A 14,163-nucleotide genomic window follows, 5' to 3' on the forward strand; every position below is an offset into this window, starting at 1 on the left:
GGAAGGCCCAGTACTGCAAAGGGGTCAAAGATCTTACAAATTCACTCCAAAAATGGTCCATTTTCATAGCCGAATAACCCTCCTGGTGCTGAAGCTAAAGTAGTGACACCTTTGTGTAAGTCCTACACATATACAACGCGGGGCAGAAGGCTGTCCTAGTGTGCACAGCATCTGTACTGCTTTAACTGCGGGACCTAGCATACATGCATACTTGTTTTTATTTGTAAGCACTGAGTAATGGGAAAGATCGATCGACTAAGCCCCTCTACAGTGAGATAAAGAGGATATTCCCTTTGAAAATGGGCAACTTTAAAGGATGGTTACATAAAGGGACTTAACAGCATTCTTCTAACTGTAAATAAAGGCTACAGCGGGGACTGTCCATTGATTCTTTAACAAGTTCTATTGTTCATCAGGGAAATGGATTTCACTTCCCCTTCCTGTTTCTCTTTCTTCACTAACCCCTTTCTTTTCTCTCTCTCATTTTCTGTTCTTTCTCCTTCTGTCCTTTTTACTCTGATACCATGGTGATGAGGGTGGTATGCAAACATAGGCGTTCTTTGTCTTCTTGTAATTCGCCCCCTATGAAATCACACCCCTCTCTTTCCATGGCTGGTTGTACCACCTACTATTAGCAAAAATCGTGAGTCAGAACCCCCAGGATCAGGAGGGATTGCTACAGAGCTGTCTGGGTATCAGCCCACCAGAGAGCCTGGGGATGTACTTGGGCGTTTAGTCCAGGCTGTCACAGCTTTGCTGCAATCGCTACCCAAGCTAGCTCGGATATGTCTACATCGGCTGCTATCAGAGCTCTGACAGCAGTGACTAGCCCAGAGTAGTGCTCTAACCACTGCACTATCCTTTCTTCACGGTGCCCAGTCTCCTTCCAGATAAATATTTTCCTACATCCCTCCTAGTCCTAACCCCATCCAATTCCAGGACAGATCCTGCCTGAGCCCATCCTCCTATTTACCAACTTCTTTAGCTTTCCTCTCTGGAGTGTCCCATTTTTGCCTTTTCCCTGCGTCCTCATCGTTCACTCTTGCTTTCAGGCCTCTCAGCTTTCCAGCCTGTATTACTCTTCGCTGCCATGCCTTCTGTGTGTACAACATGGCTCTCTAGCTCTGTACCACCCCTCCATGCTGAACATCCCAGGTCCTTATCTCCCTGCAGTGTGCTCCTACCTCCCTTGCTTGATATTGATTGTTCGTCCCACTTGTATTGTCCTCCATAATGAAAAAGCAATGAATTTGTCCTCCTTGTATTTTGTCATTCCACCTGCCTGCTTCCGTATTATGGCCCCTTGGCCTGTCTCCTGCAGTTTGAAACGTCTCCTCTCTCATGTCCTCTTAATTCGACAGCGCCGGGCTATGCTTTATGCACTCCTTATCATTGTCCTCTCTGGTCCCCTGGATCTCATTTCACCCGTCCTTCCTCCAGCTGCCCCTTTGTTTGGACGCATGAGAGCCAGGGTGTGACTAGAACGGCCCACAAACATTTGAAGTGGGGGGAAGAGGAATAGTTCAGTGGGGTTCCAAGGACAGGCAGCTTTTCAGGGACCCAAAGGGAGAGGAAGGGGAGCCTCGATGGTTGGAAAGTGTTTGCAAGATGAGGCGAAGGGGTCGGTAACTGACTGTCTGAACACTACCTTGGTAGCATACCTCGGGGCTAGGCGGAGCTCGCAGAATGGGAACCAATGTCTTGTCTGCTGATCCCCTCTGGGAAGAAACAAGACCAGATCCTTCTTCTCAACCCACCAGGTGGGACAAGAGGGGAGAAAAAAAGATTCAGAGCCGTTCACCTTGTGGTTGAGAGCCACATCACCACCTTGCCGGTGTTGGTCCCAGGCTATTAGAGAGACAAGGTGGGTGAGGTAATAAAATTTATTGGACCAGCGTGGTGTCTTTCTGTTGTGTTTCACCAACATCAGTGGGTCCAATAAAAGAGATTATCTCGCTATTGTCTCTCTAGAGAAGAGACAGATTGGAGTGTTGTGGGGGCAGGGTGGGTGGCTGGGGTGGGGGATTGGGAGACTGAAAAGCCTAAAAGTACCTTTAGACCCAAGGGGGTAGAAACTAGGAGATGGGGTGGTGGGGGAGGGGGGAGAATCAGGCCAAATAATCAGGAACAGCTTCCTGTCAGTGAGAGCTGTTTGACTGGGGAACAGCTTCCCAAGGGAAGTGGTGAAAGCCCCATTGCTTGAGTTGAAAACTAGACTGGATAACACAGCAGAATATATACAGTAGGGAAGAGTCCTGGACTGCTGAGGGGAGGAAGGGGGAGGACTATCTAAACTATTAGGTCTCTCTGATCTCTAATGATCTGATTGTTTTTGACCATCCCCTCGCTCCTCTTGCCCAATTTTGTCACAGGGACAATGAGAAACGACTCCTAGGCACCTGCAAAAACTGATGAAAACGAGTCTGGTAGGCAACACATCTAGTACACTAATAGTCCTGCTGCTTGGCAGTGTCCAGAAGGGAAACATTTTGATGGGCACTGATTGACCAGTGCGTCTCATTGGGTAAATGGATTTCCAGCCTGGTGTTTCATATACGCATCTGCAAATGTTAAGCCATGCACTACTTATCTGCTGCCTCACAGAGGGAGAATTTTGCAGAAGGGAAGAAACTGTGGCACAGTGGAGTTAAGTGACTTGCCTGAGGTCACATAGCCAGTCAGTGGCAGACAAGGGAATGGAACCCAGGCATCCTTCCTCCTGCTGGATTGCTAGGCCAAGCTCATCTTTGCTTTAGATGACCCAGTCCTATCATGTCCCACTGCATGCCTAGTTATATCCTAGCAGCAAGAGCATATGATGGGGGGGGGGGGGCGCTTTTTGGACCCATACAAGTATGGTAAAAATAAATACACGAGTGCTTTCCAGATACTCTTTGGGGCTCTCTCCTTCCCTGTCACTTGAGTATTTGTACCTAGATTCTCCTCCAGAAGCAGGCACTTGACTACATTGCTGACAGAATCCTGTTCTTCCCACGTTCCCCCCCTCCCCTTCTCCATCCTCCTCTTCATTGCCGGCTGTTTGTGTTCCCTTTCCAGCCGTTCTGTCTTTTTTTTCCTTGTGTGCCCATACTGGAGGCTGATAAAACTGCAGAACAAATGAGCAGCTTTCTGAATCTTGTGGAGCTGGGGGGGTGGGGGGGGGGAGAGCACCCCCCCCCCCAGCTGGCATTGGAGACAAGATCCCTAGAAGGTAGATCTGGAAAAGGCCCTATCCGGTTAATCTAATTTTAAATCTCTCAAGCAAAGATTAAAGGACAAGACTCCTTGCTTTTCACGTACACTTCCCACCTCCTTTTTCCTGGCAACCACCGAGGGCCTGTATTCTGTGCAGTCAGCTTGTTTGGTCTCTTCTAGTCTCCGCCAATCCAGAGAGCGATAGTTGGGCTCCATTGGTCCCAGGAGTGTAAGGAATGACCATGCTAAGCTCTGGACCAGCCTTAAAACCAATTGTAACGAAATTTTTACACGCCGATAGCGCGATGAAGACCTCCTTTGTCAGAGACAAAAATGGTGACCGCTCAATAGAGGAGGCCAATTTTGTTTTGGGTGTCAGCTGAGCTGGTGAAGTTGTTTAAGCTTCAAACATCTGAAGGGGGGGGGGGTGGAATCAGGATTCTGAAGCAGGTGGCCTTCTGTGAGCTGAGCAAAGCTGCGTCACCAGCCTGAGTTATCGTTTCACTCTGGCATTTAGTGTTCAGAAAATTAAATTAACAGCTTTTGATTGAGGGTGCTTCTTCAGGATGCTGGAGCAATAGGAGGTGTCATGCTAGGATAACCCAGGCCTGGGGCAGCCTTGTGAGACACTAGGCCAAATGAGGGCCATAAGGGAGCTGAGAAGTGGCATTATCCCCGCCATATGCCTGCCCTAGAGTGCATCTGGGTGCAATTAGACACTATCAGGAAAACCCCCACCCCTGCTCTCTCATGTTTTTTTACTCCTCGCTGTGGCCTGTGATTTCCAGAGCTGCTGAAATTTTGAGCCCCCTGCAGGTGGCGCTATAATTTAGGTTTTTAACTGTGATTCAGACCAAGCTTAAAAAATCCTCAAGCAGCATCAGCTGATTTATTGAGCAAGAATATCTGGCTTTTATCAACTTAAATGCAAGGTTGGTTTACAGACCTGTAAAATGGTAGGAGGAGAACAACTTGTGAGGGTTCTCCCCCCCCACCACCCTCTTTTATTCTTTTTTTAATTGACTTCTATGTGCTGTAGTTGGTCTCAATTGTCCCTTAGAAAAAAAATACCCTAGAAAAAATGTTTTTCTGCTCAGAAGCCTTGGATGTTGTCATAAATGCTCCCTGTATGTGGTTAGATAACAAGGGACAAAATGAAAGGATGTGTATGCTGTGAGCTATACACCCCGTCACCGTCAGGGAAGAAATCTCCAACCGTTTAAATGTGCAGTGTGTCAACTGCATCAAAATCTAGGACGTTATTAGCAAAGGGATGTTAAACAGGATGTTTTTGAATAGGGAGCAAGGGGGAAATCGGGCATTGCAGATAGTTTGCATGGAAACAGCTCTGACCCGCTAAGCTCTCTCCACCCTAACGCACAATGAGGCCTCGATTCTGGTCGGTGCGAAGTATTTGCCACTCCTCTGAAAGTTGTGAGTGCTCAGCAACTCTCAGGATGAGTCTTTGCATCTACACAACACTGGTTGGATCCTGATGTTGTTAAAGTCAATGGCAAAAATAAATAAAATCTGATGGATTACAATTCTCCAGATCTGGGTAATATGTCCTGGGGCTCTTTTACTACAGCTATTCACAGGGTCAGAAGAGGCCATATGGGTTATCCAGTCTTGACCCCTCTCTACCCCCACAGCCTGGTGCATGAAAGAGCCTATAAATAAAGTCTCGTTTGTCATTCATCCTTATGGAATCCAGAGATATGAGCAATATATTGACTTGAGCCATTGTTTTAAGAAATAGAATCACATTGATTCTTCTGCCTCCTCAGATTAACTGATTTTTTTTTTTTAATCTACATCATCTGTTTTAGGGATAGCTGAGTTTTAAAGGCAGAACCAATTTTCCCACTGATTTTTCGTGTGTATTATTAAATGGAAGTGCAAGTAAGAATGGGCATTAAATAATACTGTACTATTCACAATAGCCGTGATCTGCAGAGGTTATTCACCTGCCATTGTATCTTGCAGATTTGTCTTGCTCTTCCCATGTTATTTTGCTGTGTTATTACTCTTCAAGCTTCACATGGCATTCATTTCTCTGAATGAAAACAAATGATTCCTTGCAAGACACAAGAGATAAAGAATAATAAATACATTTTATGCACCACCTTTATATATTAAAAAAAAAAGGCTTTGAATCCCCATCCATCAGGAAATGTAAACCAGGGTTCAGTCAACACACACGAATACACACACCCTAGGGAGATAAAACTTGTTTCAAGGAAAACATATTATTAAAAAAAAATGGAGTGGTGCAAAAGGGGATGGAAATAGATTTCTGCCCAGTGTTTTATTGTGCGCTTTTAAAAGTGAACTACAATTACGGTTTGTATTGTGGCATCACCTAGAGGCCTTGATCAGGCCCACCTGGTGAGGTGCTGTATGCACACATAGTGAGACACAGTCCTGGTCCCTAAGGGGTCACAAAAATACGCAGTGCTCAGAGCTGCCCGGTAGGAATTGGGGGGGCATTGGGCTGAGTTCTGCCCAAACCCCGACAGTCCTGCAGATGCTGGATTGGAACCTAGATTTTCCCCTGCTGGAGGCTGTACATGGCACCCGTGTCTATCACTGCAACTGCAGTGCTGTGCATTTATCTTCCCTTTCTGTCTTGGACATTTGTCAAGTGTCCATCACCATAGCATCTGTTCTATTGCTCTTCTACTGAATTGAGAGCGAGACAGACCTGTTGCTCTAGCTGAGACTAATTCCTTAAAAGCAACGCCGCCCCCCCCCCCCTTTTCCCCGCTGCTGCAGACCGTGTTTGTGCCCTCTGGAGTTGCACGGGGCTAGCCCTTTACCTGGCAAGAGGAGGTGCCCTGGGGGGGTGGATTTTTAAGTCTCACGGGCCTGATCGGGAGGGCAGCGCGGGGAGAGGAGGAGGCGAAGCCGAGCAAAGATTGATTAATAGGAGCGGATACAATAACTATTGGCTTGCCCCCTTCCCTGTGCCTGCCCGCAGTGAAAGGAAGACGCAGGCGGTAGAACATTATCAGCCAGGCGGCGGGAGTGACCGCCTGTGCTTTCCCCAGCCCGACTCTGGTCGGATCCTCCCCCCTGTGCAGAAGAGCGCCCAAGGCAGGGTGGGGGGCAGCGTGTGAGGGATTTTTTTAAGCTGGGGGGGGGAGCAGCGTGTGTGTTCGCTGCCTTGAGCCCTTGTCTCCCTTTCCCCCCCCCCCTTGGGAATGAAATTTCACAATTAGCCCAATCAGGTTGGAGCTCCTAGGTGTCACTAGCGAGTCTAGAAGGGGGGGGGGGTAAAATCAAGGCAGCCGGAGTTGCAGGCTTGGCAGCGCTTCAGTGCACGCGCCGCCGCGAGCCAGAGGCAGCCGCGAGCCGCGGAGAGTTTGGTGGCAGCCGAGCTCCAGCAAACTTTGAGCGAAGCTGCCGCGGGAGGGGTGGAGGGAAGCGAGCCCAGCCCCCCCCCCCCCCCCCCAGCAGGAGCAAGGAGCCGGGAGCGCTGCAAACCGGGATTGGGGAGGGGTGGGTTTTTTTTTGGTGCCAACCCTCCCCCCCCCCACGTTGCTACAGGATCGGCCTTGGCTGTTTGGGCTGGAGGGGGGCGCTTGTGTGTGTCTAAGACTGAGCCACCCCCCCCCCCCCAGCCACCATTGGAGAGCGAGCCAGCGCCAGCGGGAGCAAGGCTGGCGAGACAGCCGCAGTGTGCGCCCTCCCAGGCGGGCACAGAGCAGCGGGGGCAGCCGCGGAGCCGAGAGGGGAGCCGGGCATGGCTGAGTGAAGAAGCCCCGGGTCGCCTCCTCCAGCCCCGGGGGAACGGGCGGAGAGGTGCCGCTCCGGACTGTGCAGCCCCACCCGCGCGCTCAGCGCCAGCCCCCCCTTGCTGATTTGGGGGGGAAGGGAAGGGGGGGGGTGATTTGGGGGGGGGGGGGGGCTGGCGGGGCATTTCGTCTTGGACGCTGGAGGAAAGGGCTGCCTGGGCGCTGCAGCCGTGGAGTATTGGGGGATCGGAGACACATTTCCAGAGACACCATCTGCAGTGTCAATGCGGCGCCTGCACTGAAGACCGGGGGAGGGAGGGAGAAGGAAAAAAAAACCGCTTTCCCAGGTAAGGAGCCAGCCAGTGTCCCCGATCTTCTCTAGCCCGGGGGTGGGGGGCGTAGGGGCAGGTAGAGACCTCCCTCCCTTGCCACACCTGGGCGCTTGGCAGGGTGGGGGAATCCCTGATGCTATTAACCAAGGGGGAGGGATTCCTTAACCCCCCCCCCCCCCCGAGCCGGTACCCTCCCTCTCCAAAAAAGGGTGGGTGGGTGTGTTAAAATGAAATCCGCATGGATGCCGAGATTCAATCCAGATCGGCTTCTTAAAACGAGCCACCGCTCCAGAGAGAGGCTGCTGCATGGGCGATTTGTGTGCGAGGAGCGGATGCTGGTCCCTAGATCCAGATGTCGATCTAGTCTCGTCAGCATCTGCCTGCCTGCGCCGTTCGAAACCCCACAGCCAGCGACTTGTTAGCAGGCAAGTTTCAGTGAGGTGGGGTGTGTGTGTGTGTGTGTGTGTGTATTTGTTTGCCATCGCCTCTTGATTTCCCCCTTCTGCCTGCAGCTTTCCCGGGAGGTCCCTTGCTCAGATTCTCAGCCGCGGGAATGGAGGAGCCCGCCCCCCACATCTGGCAGCCGCTAGTGGGGCAGGGGGCTGCCAGGATGGGCTTTGAGAGCCCAGATCAGCCCTTGGAAAGGGATGGGGGTTGCCAGATCCTAGCCCACCGCCCAGTCTCGACGTTTCCCCCCCCTGCCCCCAAATTTCACAAGCTCCCCCTTTGCTGAACTTTTCTGGAAGAAACAGACACACTCCAGCTGCTGCTTCTGCAGTAGTTTTCCCTCTTCCCCTCTAGCCTCCGCTGCAAAATCAGCACAGGGGTGATAAAGTTTCCCCAGCAGATTCCCCTGTGAGGTCCAGAGACTGAAGTTATTCTGGTTTGCCTGCCAGAAATAGAGGCAGATGATGCCTTCTCTTAAAAAAAAATAAAAATAAATAAACATCCCCCCCACACACACCTGTGTGGAAAATGCAAGAGATGAGAGAACATGGTCTGGGTGAGAGACTTTATATTGGGTCCTGTGGCACCTTTAAGAAGACATGAGGTTCTTACCCACGAAAGCTTATGCTCCCAATACTTCTGTTAGTCTTAAAGGTGCCACAAGACCCTTTGTTGCTTTTTACAGATTCAGACTAACACGGCTACCCCTCTGATACTTTATATTGGGGGTTTCTGTGGGCCCAAAAATTGGGGTGTGTATCTTTCTCTATAGTTAGGTGTATTCCTCTGTATGTGTACATAGGAAAATATGTACTGTGAAATCAATCAGACTCGACAGACTTTATTATTGGGGCTGTTGTTGAACTGAGAGTAAAGCGTGGTGTGTGTGTGTGTGTGTGTGTGTGTGTGTGTGTGTGTCCATTGTAAAGCAAAAGCCATCCAATCTGACAGAAGATGCTTTGCCTGCTCAAACCACTGTGATCTCTCTCTCTCTCTCCCTTAGTTCCCACATACTGTATTTTCAAACTTCACTTGACAAGGTGGTAGCAGACCCTGCTTCCCTGGGAGAATTATAGTTTCCTAGGGAGGGAGGGAGTGTGTGTGAGAGAGAGAGAGAGAGAGAGAAACAGCCCTTTTGCTTGATTGAGGGGGAAAAAAAGGGAGGGGGGGAAAAAACACCCACCTCCGATTGGCAATATCTAGGGAAAGAGAAAACAGTTTCTTTTCCACAAGCTGTTTGGCGAGGTTTTTTTTAATATATCTAAATCTAGCCTGCACAGTTAGTCCTGATAAATCTCTTTGTGCCTCTGTGTACTGCAACTGAAACCTGAATATTGATGCTCCTCATTTATCAGACATATGCCCCTAAATTATGTAGACAGGGAAAAGTGATCTAAACACTGAGCGGCACATGGTTTTGATAGAAATATAATACTCCAGCAGCAGATGAGGTCCTCCCAGATAAACCCAGGCTCGCAAAGCCTCATCAGTTTCCATATTATTTGTTTAGCTTTATAGTATGTGTGTATATATAGAGAGAAACTTCCCCATATACCATCACCCACTTCCCTTCTAAGATTTTATAAAGTTATTGCCTTGGGGGAAGGAGGAAACATTCTCTCCTATAAATGTCATCTTTATTCATATGAAGCGGTGGTTATGCAAAATATGGGACTGTATTTTTTTTTAAATATAAACGTCAACCCGGAGTCTGCACTAAACTGGCTTCTAGTACAACAGTCAGGCATTAATTAGCAGCTATGCAAAAACCTTGGTGTAATGCACTGGAGTTCCATGGCTTCCCTCTGCCACAAGGAACATGGGATTTGTTCCTCAAGTTAGCTTGGCGGTGGATGGGAGTGAACTGCTGCACAGGTAGTTGTGTGTGTTGGAAAAGGGGTTGGATCCATGCGGCAGGTGCACAGCTGTGACTGCTAGAGGTTGCTATCATTCCAGGGAAACCATGAAAAAGGTTCCAGGGAATTTTACAACCAACTCAATACCTTCTACCCCCGAAGGACTTATCTTGAGCATGCACCAGCACTCCACAAATATTTTAGAAGGCATAAAGCATGTTAACTTATTCTCTTTATCTGTCCTCAGTTTCACCCGGGTGTTTATAAAAGCTACTTAAATCTGTGAATGCAGAGAACCAGTGGAGCATGGGGTTGCTTGCCTTTGCCTTTTTTGTGATTTTAATTACAGTGTGTGCCTCTCAGTGTGAGATTAGGTGCTTTCTCTCTCTCTCTTCTCCCCACTCCCCCCCGCCTTCAGCCATAGTCTGAAGGCTTCAGGGCTCAGAGAAACGTTTGTTATTGTTTTAATTGTCTAGTTTTTTTATTTGGGAGCTTGTATTAAGCATGCTGTTTATAAGAGTTGGGCTTCAAACAGTGCAACAGATGTGCTCTATGTAGCTATGTCTGGTTTTTCTTACATGTTCAGATTGAAACATACAAAAAAAAATCCTAAAGGATAAGATTTTTCTTCCCAACCTGAATATATTCAATGTGGGGACACCTTTAAAATAAGTGTCACCTTTTGGTTAGCTCTCATTTTACAAAAACAGCCCCCAGCCTTTCACAAGAATCTGCCATTGAGTCCTGTCTTAAATTTGTGGCAGTCGGAGAAATCAATGGGATGCAAACTTCATGACAGCTGCATGATTTAGGTGTGGCTAGACAGAGTTTCTCCCTTGAGAGAGAAAATATTCACACCTTCCCCCATCAAACTACCTCCAGTCCCCTCTGTGTACATAGAGTGTTTGGCGCTGGGTTTGGTTTGCTCTGAAAGGCTTAGCAAGCTTTGAGGCAAACCAAAGTGATCCAGGTGCACCAGCACTGAGGACGAGGCTCCCAAGTGAACCTTTGCCACTGGGTTATAATAGGTTAATTTTTTTTAAATGGCTCACAATTGAATGAAGGACCTGAATTTCGAAGTCTCTGGCTTTGTTGAGCTGGGTCGTTAGTCCTCTAATTTCACATCCACTGGCTGAACTGAGAACCAGGAGTCTGGAGTTCTGTTGTCGCCTCTACCACTGCCTCCCCCTTTGGCCTTAATGAGCCACTTTGCCTCTCTGTACCTTAGGGTGACCAGACAGCGAGTGTGAAAAATCGGGACGGGGTGGGGGGGTAATAGGAGCCTATATAAGAAAAAGCCCCAAATATCAGGACTGTCCCTATAAAATCGGGACATCTGGTCACCCTACTGTACCTCAGTTTCCCCATCTCTAAATGGGTACAATAATGTCTACCTACTTCCCAGTGGGTGTTGCAAGGGTTAATTAATGTTTTAAAACACTCTGAGACCCTCAGAGGAAAGGCGTGTGAGTCGGAAGTATTCTGGAGTTCAGGCTTAGTTGGGGTTAATGCTTATTTGGAATTCATTTCTTGTTTGGAAGGAAAATTGAAAAGCAAAATCTGAGACTCCTTGTGTTTGTGAGATAGCCCGCCACTGCTGTGTGTTGTGATGGTATTAACGGGGGAGCCTTTTCAGTTCTGGGGTCAATGGTGCCATGCTTTGCGGATTAGCATCTCAACACCATCCTAATCTAACATTTTAAAGAGACAGTGCCTTATTTTATCATCTAGTCTAGGTATTTACATGGCCCTCAACACTGTTGCATCTGAGCAACTGACAATCATTAATGGATTTTATTGTCTCTGCACTTTGGGAAGTAGGGATTTATTATCCCCATTTTATATATGGGGGAATAGAGGTCCAGGGTAGATTAGGTGACTCTCCCAAGGTCATAGAGTCAGTGGCTGTGCTGGGATTTGAACCCGGGTCTCTCAAGTCCCATTCTAGGATCTTATCCACTACAGGAGTGGCCAAATTTACTGACTCTCCGAGTCAAGAGCCAGGGTGTGTCTGCTGGGGATTGGACACTTCAGCCCCGGCAGGCACCTCCTGTGGGGCAGAAGCCCCAAGCCCCACCACCCTGCTGCAGGGCAGAAGCCCCGAGCTTCCCCCCTGCCCCCCAGTCTGGTTGTGAGAGGGACGGGAGGGGTGTTCGGTGAGCTGCACTTTAACTGAAAAACAGCCGCATGTGGCTTGCGAGCTGTAGTTTGGCCATCCCTGCATTAGACCATCTTTTTGCTTGCAAGTGTAAGGTGGGGTTGTCACCCTGAACACCTCAAAGGGTATGTTACTGACTAAAGGTGACACTGTCAGTAGCAAGAACTGGGTAAAGGCCCAATCCCAGCATCTTCCTTTCTGTATTTTTTTTTGGGGGGGCTTTCTTTCTTTCTTGTATTGTTTTCCAAATAGATTGTAACTCCTCCCAACAACAGACACGGAGGCTTTCCCCTCCCCCCAGCCAGGAGGCCTGAGCAACGAATTAGTCTGTGTGTGCAAAGTGCTGTGCTGTTGCAGTGCTGGGCATTGGATGAGGAGGGCGCCCCATGCCTGGGCAGTTGCATTTCAAGCACATTTGCTCATGGGAGTTTGGGGTTCTCTCTGCTTTTCCCACAAGCTGCTCAAGAGAAGAAAACTTAGCACTCCTGTGGTGCTTCTCTTTCAGAGCTCTTGGAGCCCTTGAAAAAACATAATTATCCCCATTCTATGGATGGGGAAACTGAGGCACGAGGGGGTGATTGGTTCAGCCCAACTCCCGTCAACTCAAAGGGGTCTTTCCACCGACTGTAATAGAAGTTAGCTTGGACCCTAATAGCTAGCCCAAGGTTAAGCAGTGAGTCTGTATCAAGCTCCAACTCTTCTGGCTCCCAGTCCCTGTGCTTTAGCCACCATGAGAGCAGGAATACTCAGGATGAAATACTTGCAAAATCCCATTTGGGGGGAAAACAAGACAACTGAAACTCCTTGAAATTCAAGTGGCACCGGAATGCCTTAAAATGAGGAAAGCCTGGCCTGGTAGTTAAAGCCTGGGGCTGGGCTGTCAGGAAGTATGTGGAATAGTTCTAGACCTGCCACTGACATGCTGGGCCACTTTGGCTGAGTCAGCCCCCCTGTGCCTCAGTTTCCCCTCTTTAAATTTGGGGTGCTAGTCTTTTCAGCAGCCGGGGAAGTGTGGATTGTAAAGCATGTGGATTGCGGGCACTACAGAAATGCTAAGTATTACTGTGATGATGAAAGCCTATTGTAGTGGCTGTCTTTGGATAAAAGCGGCCCTTTCTCTTTATTTTTTTGCCTGGTACTACTGGAGCTATGTAGCTGTCTTTTTCCCCTTAATTAGTGTTTCTGCTGTTCTAACTTGGTGCATTCTTTGCTCTTTGGCATCCTTTGTAACATAAACAAAACCTGCCCAGCTCAGAGGACCTAACCACTGAAAATGTTCCGGCTGAGCATTTACTATAGCCATGAACATGACTATGGTGCCATAATGCAGACGTGCTTGTTCACAGCACTCGTATAAAGCCCCCCGTGGGCCGAAAACTTTTGAAAGGGCGCTCTAGGTTTAAAGATCTTCTTCCTGCAGCTTGCTAGTGATCCCATGTTAGCCAAGGCATCCAGGGAATGTCTCCCAATGCTCCCACAGGCCTGGGCATTATTGGCAACGAGAAGCACTTTAGAAACCTTAAGTAGGGCTGCTCTTGGATGGAGGCCCTAAGCAGAACAGTGCTAGTTCTTTTCACCTTAAGTGCCTGGGTGAATTTAATGGTGAAAGGTGCTTGATCGATGTTCCTGGAGGGCAGACTGAAATCCAGAGAACAGGAACAGTGCAAGCTTCCCTCCACGCTCCTTTGCCTCCCTCCACTAGACTACATCCCTACCCTGCAGGCAAACCTGCTCTAGGAATTGACAGGTCATTTTGTCCTTGACCTCGCTGCTGAGGCTGCCACCTAGTGTTGATCTCAATAGTGGATTTTGTTTTCGGGACCCTTGTCCCACTAGGAAATGGATGCAGACTCACTGAATTGTTAGCTGCAATTTAGTACCTCTGCAGCTACTAACCCAGGCTGATTTGAACTGGTGACCTGGTAGCAAGCGCCTCTGTAGCCAGCCCTCATCTCTCCTGGCTGTAATGTCTGTTTTCTGACTTCCCTTCCAGCTGTATCTGTTTGTGTGCAAGTGGCCTGTCTGGGTTTCCACACCAAGGCTCTGAGCCATCAATTAATGCGAGGTGACTGGCATTAGAACTTTACCTTGTCCTTTTGACCGGGTGAATGTGTGGCTCTAATGCAGATAAAATAGAATCAGTTTCCATTAAACGCATCTGCATGATCTATTCTCACACACTTTTCCCCCCTGTCCTCATTGCCTGTGATGTACAAGGACCGGGCAAATAAATCTTGATGTTAGATGAACTCTCCAAGCCAACGCAGCATTGAATGCATGTAAATGTTGTGCAAAATGAACCACTCTCTGAACCGGCTTTTGATTCCATTTGAGTGTGAAATACCGTATTGGAGAGGAAAGATGGGCGGGGGGACATAGTTTATAATCCCAGAGCTGTTTTGCTCTTAAATCATTAAGTGGCACAGTATGTTTCTCAA

At 48.6% G+C, this 14,163-nt stretch overlaps 1 protein-coding gene across 9 annotated transcripts in view; it reads left to right on the forward strand.

The window, feature by feature from the left end:
• The window catches only part of PLXNA4 (plexin A4), a 658,514-nt gene that overhangs the window by 18,324 nt on the left and 626,027 nt on the right, over window positions 1–14,163 (forward strand). The window contains exon 1 of one of the 9 annotated variants that reach the window (XM_065552917.1): window positions 6,395–7,279. The exons of 1 other annotated variant lie outside the window; for it this stretch is intronic. The gene's annotated coding sequence lies outside the window, so the exon portion shown is untranslated. Of the gene's footprint in view, window positions 1–6,394; window positions 7,280–14,163 lie in introns of those variants that run through there. 7 more of the 9 variants (XM_042843227.2, XM_042843228.2, XM_042843226.2 and 4 more) reach the window with 7 other exon arrangements.

Source organism: Chrysemys picta, chromosome 1 (genome assembly GCF_011386835.1).
Source record: "Chrysemys picta bellii isolate R12L10 chromosome 1, ASM1138683v2, whole genome shotgun sequence".
NCBI classification, from domain to species: domain Eukaryota; kingdom Metazoa; phylum Chordata; order Testudines; family Emydidae; genus Chrysemys; species Chrysemys picta.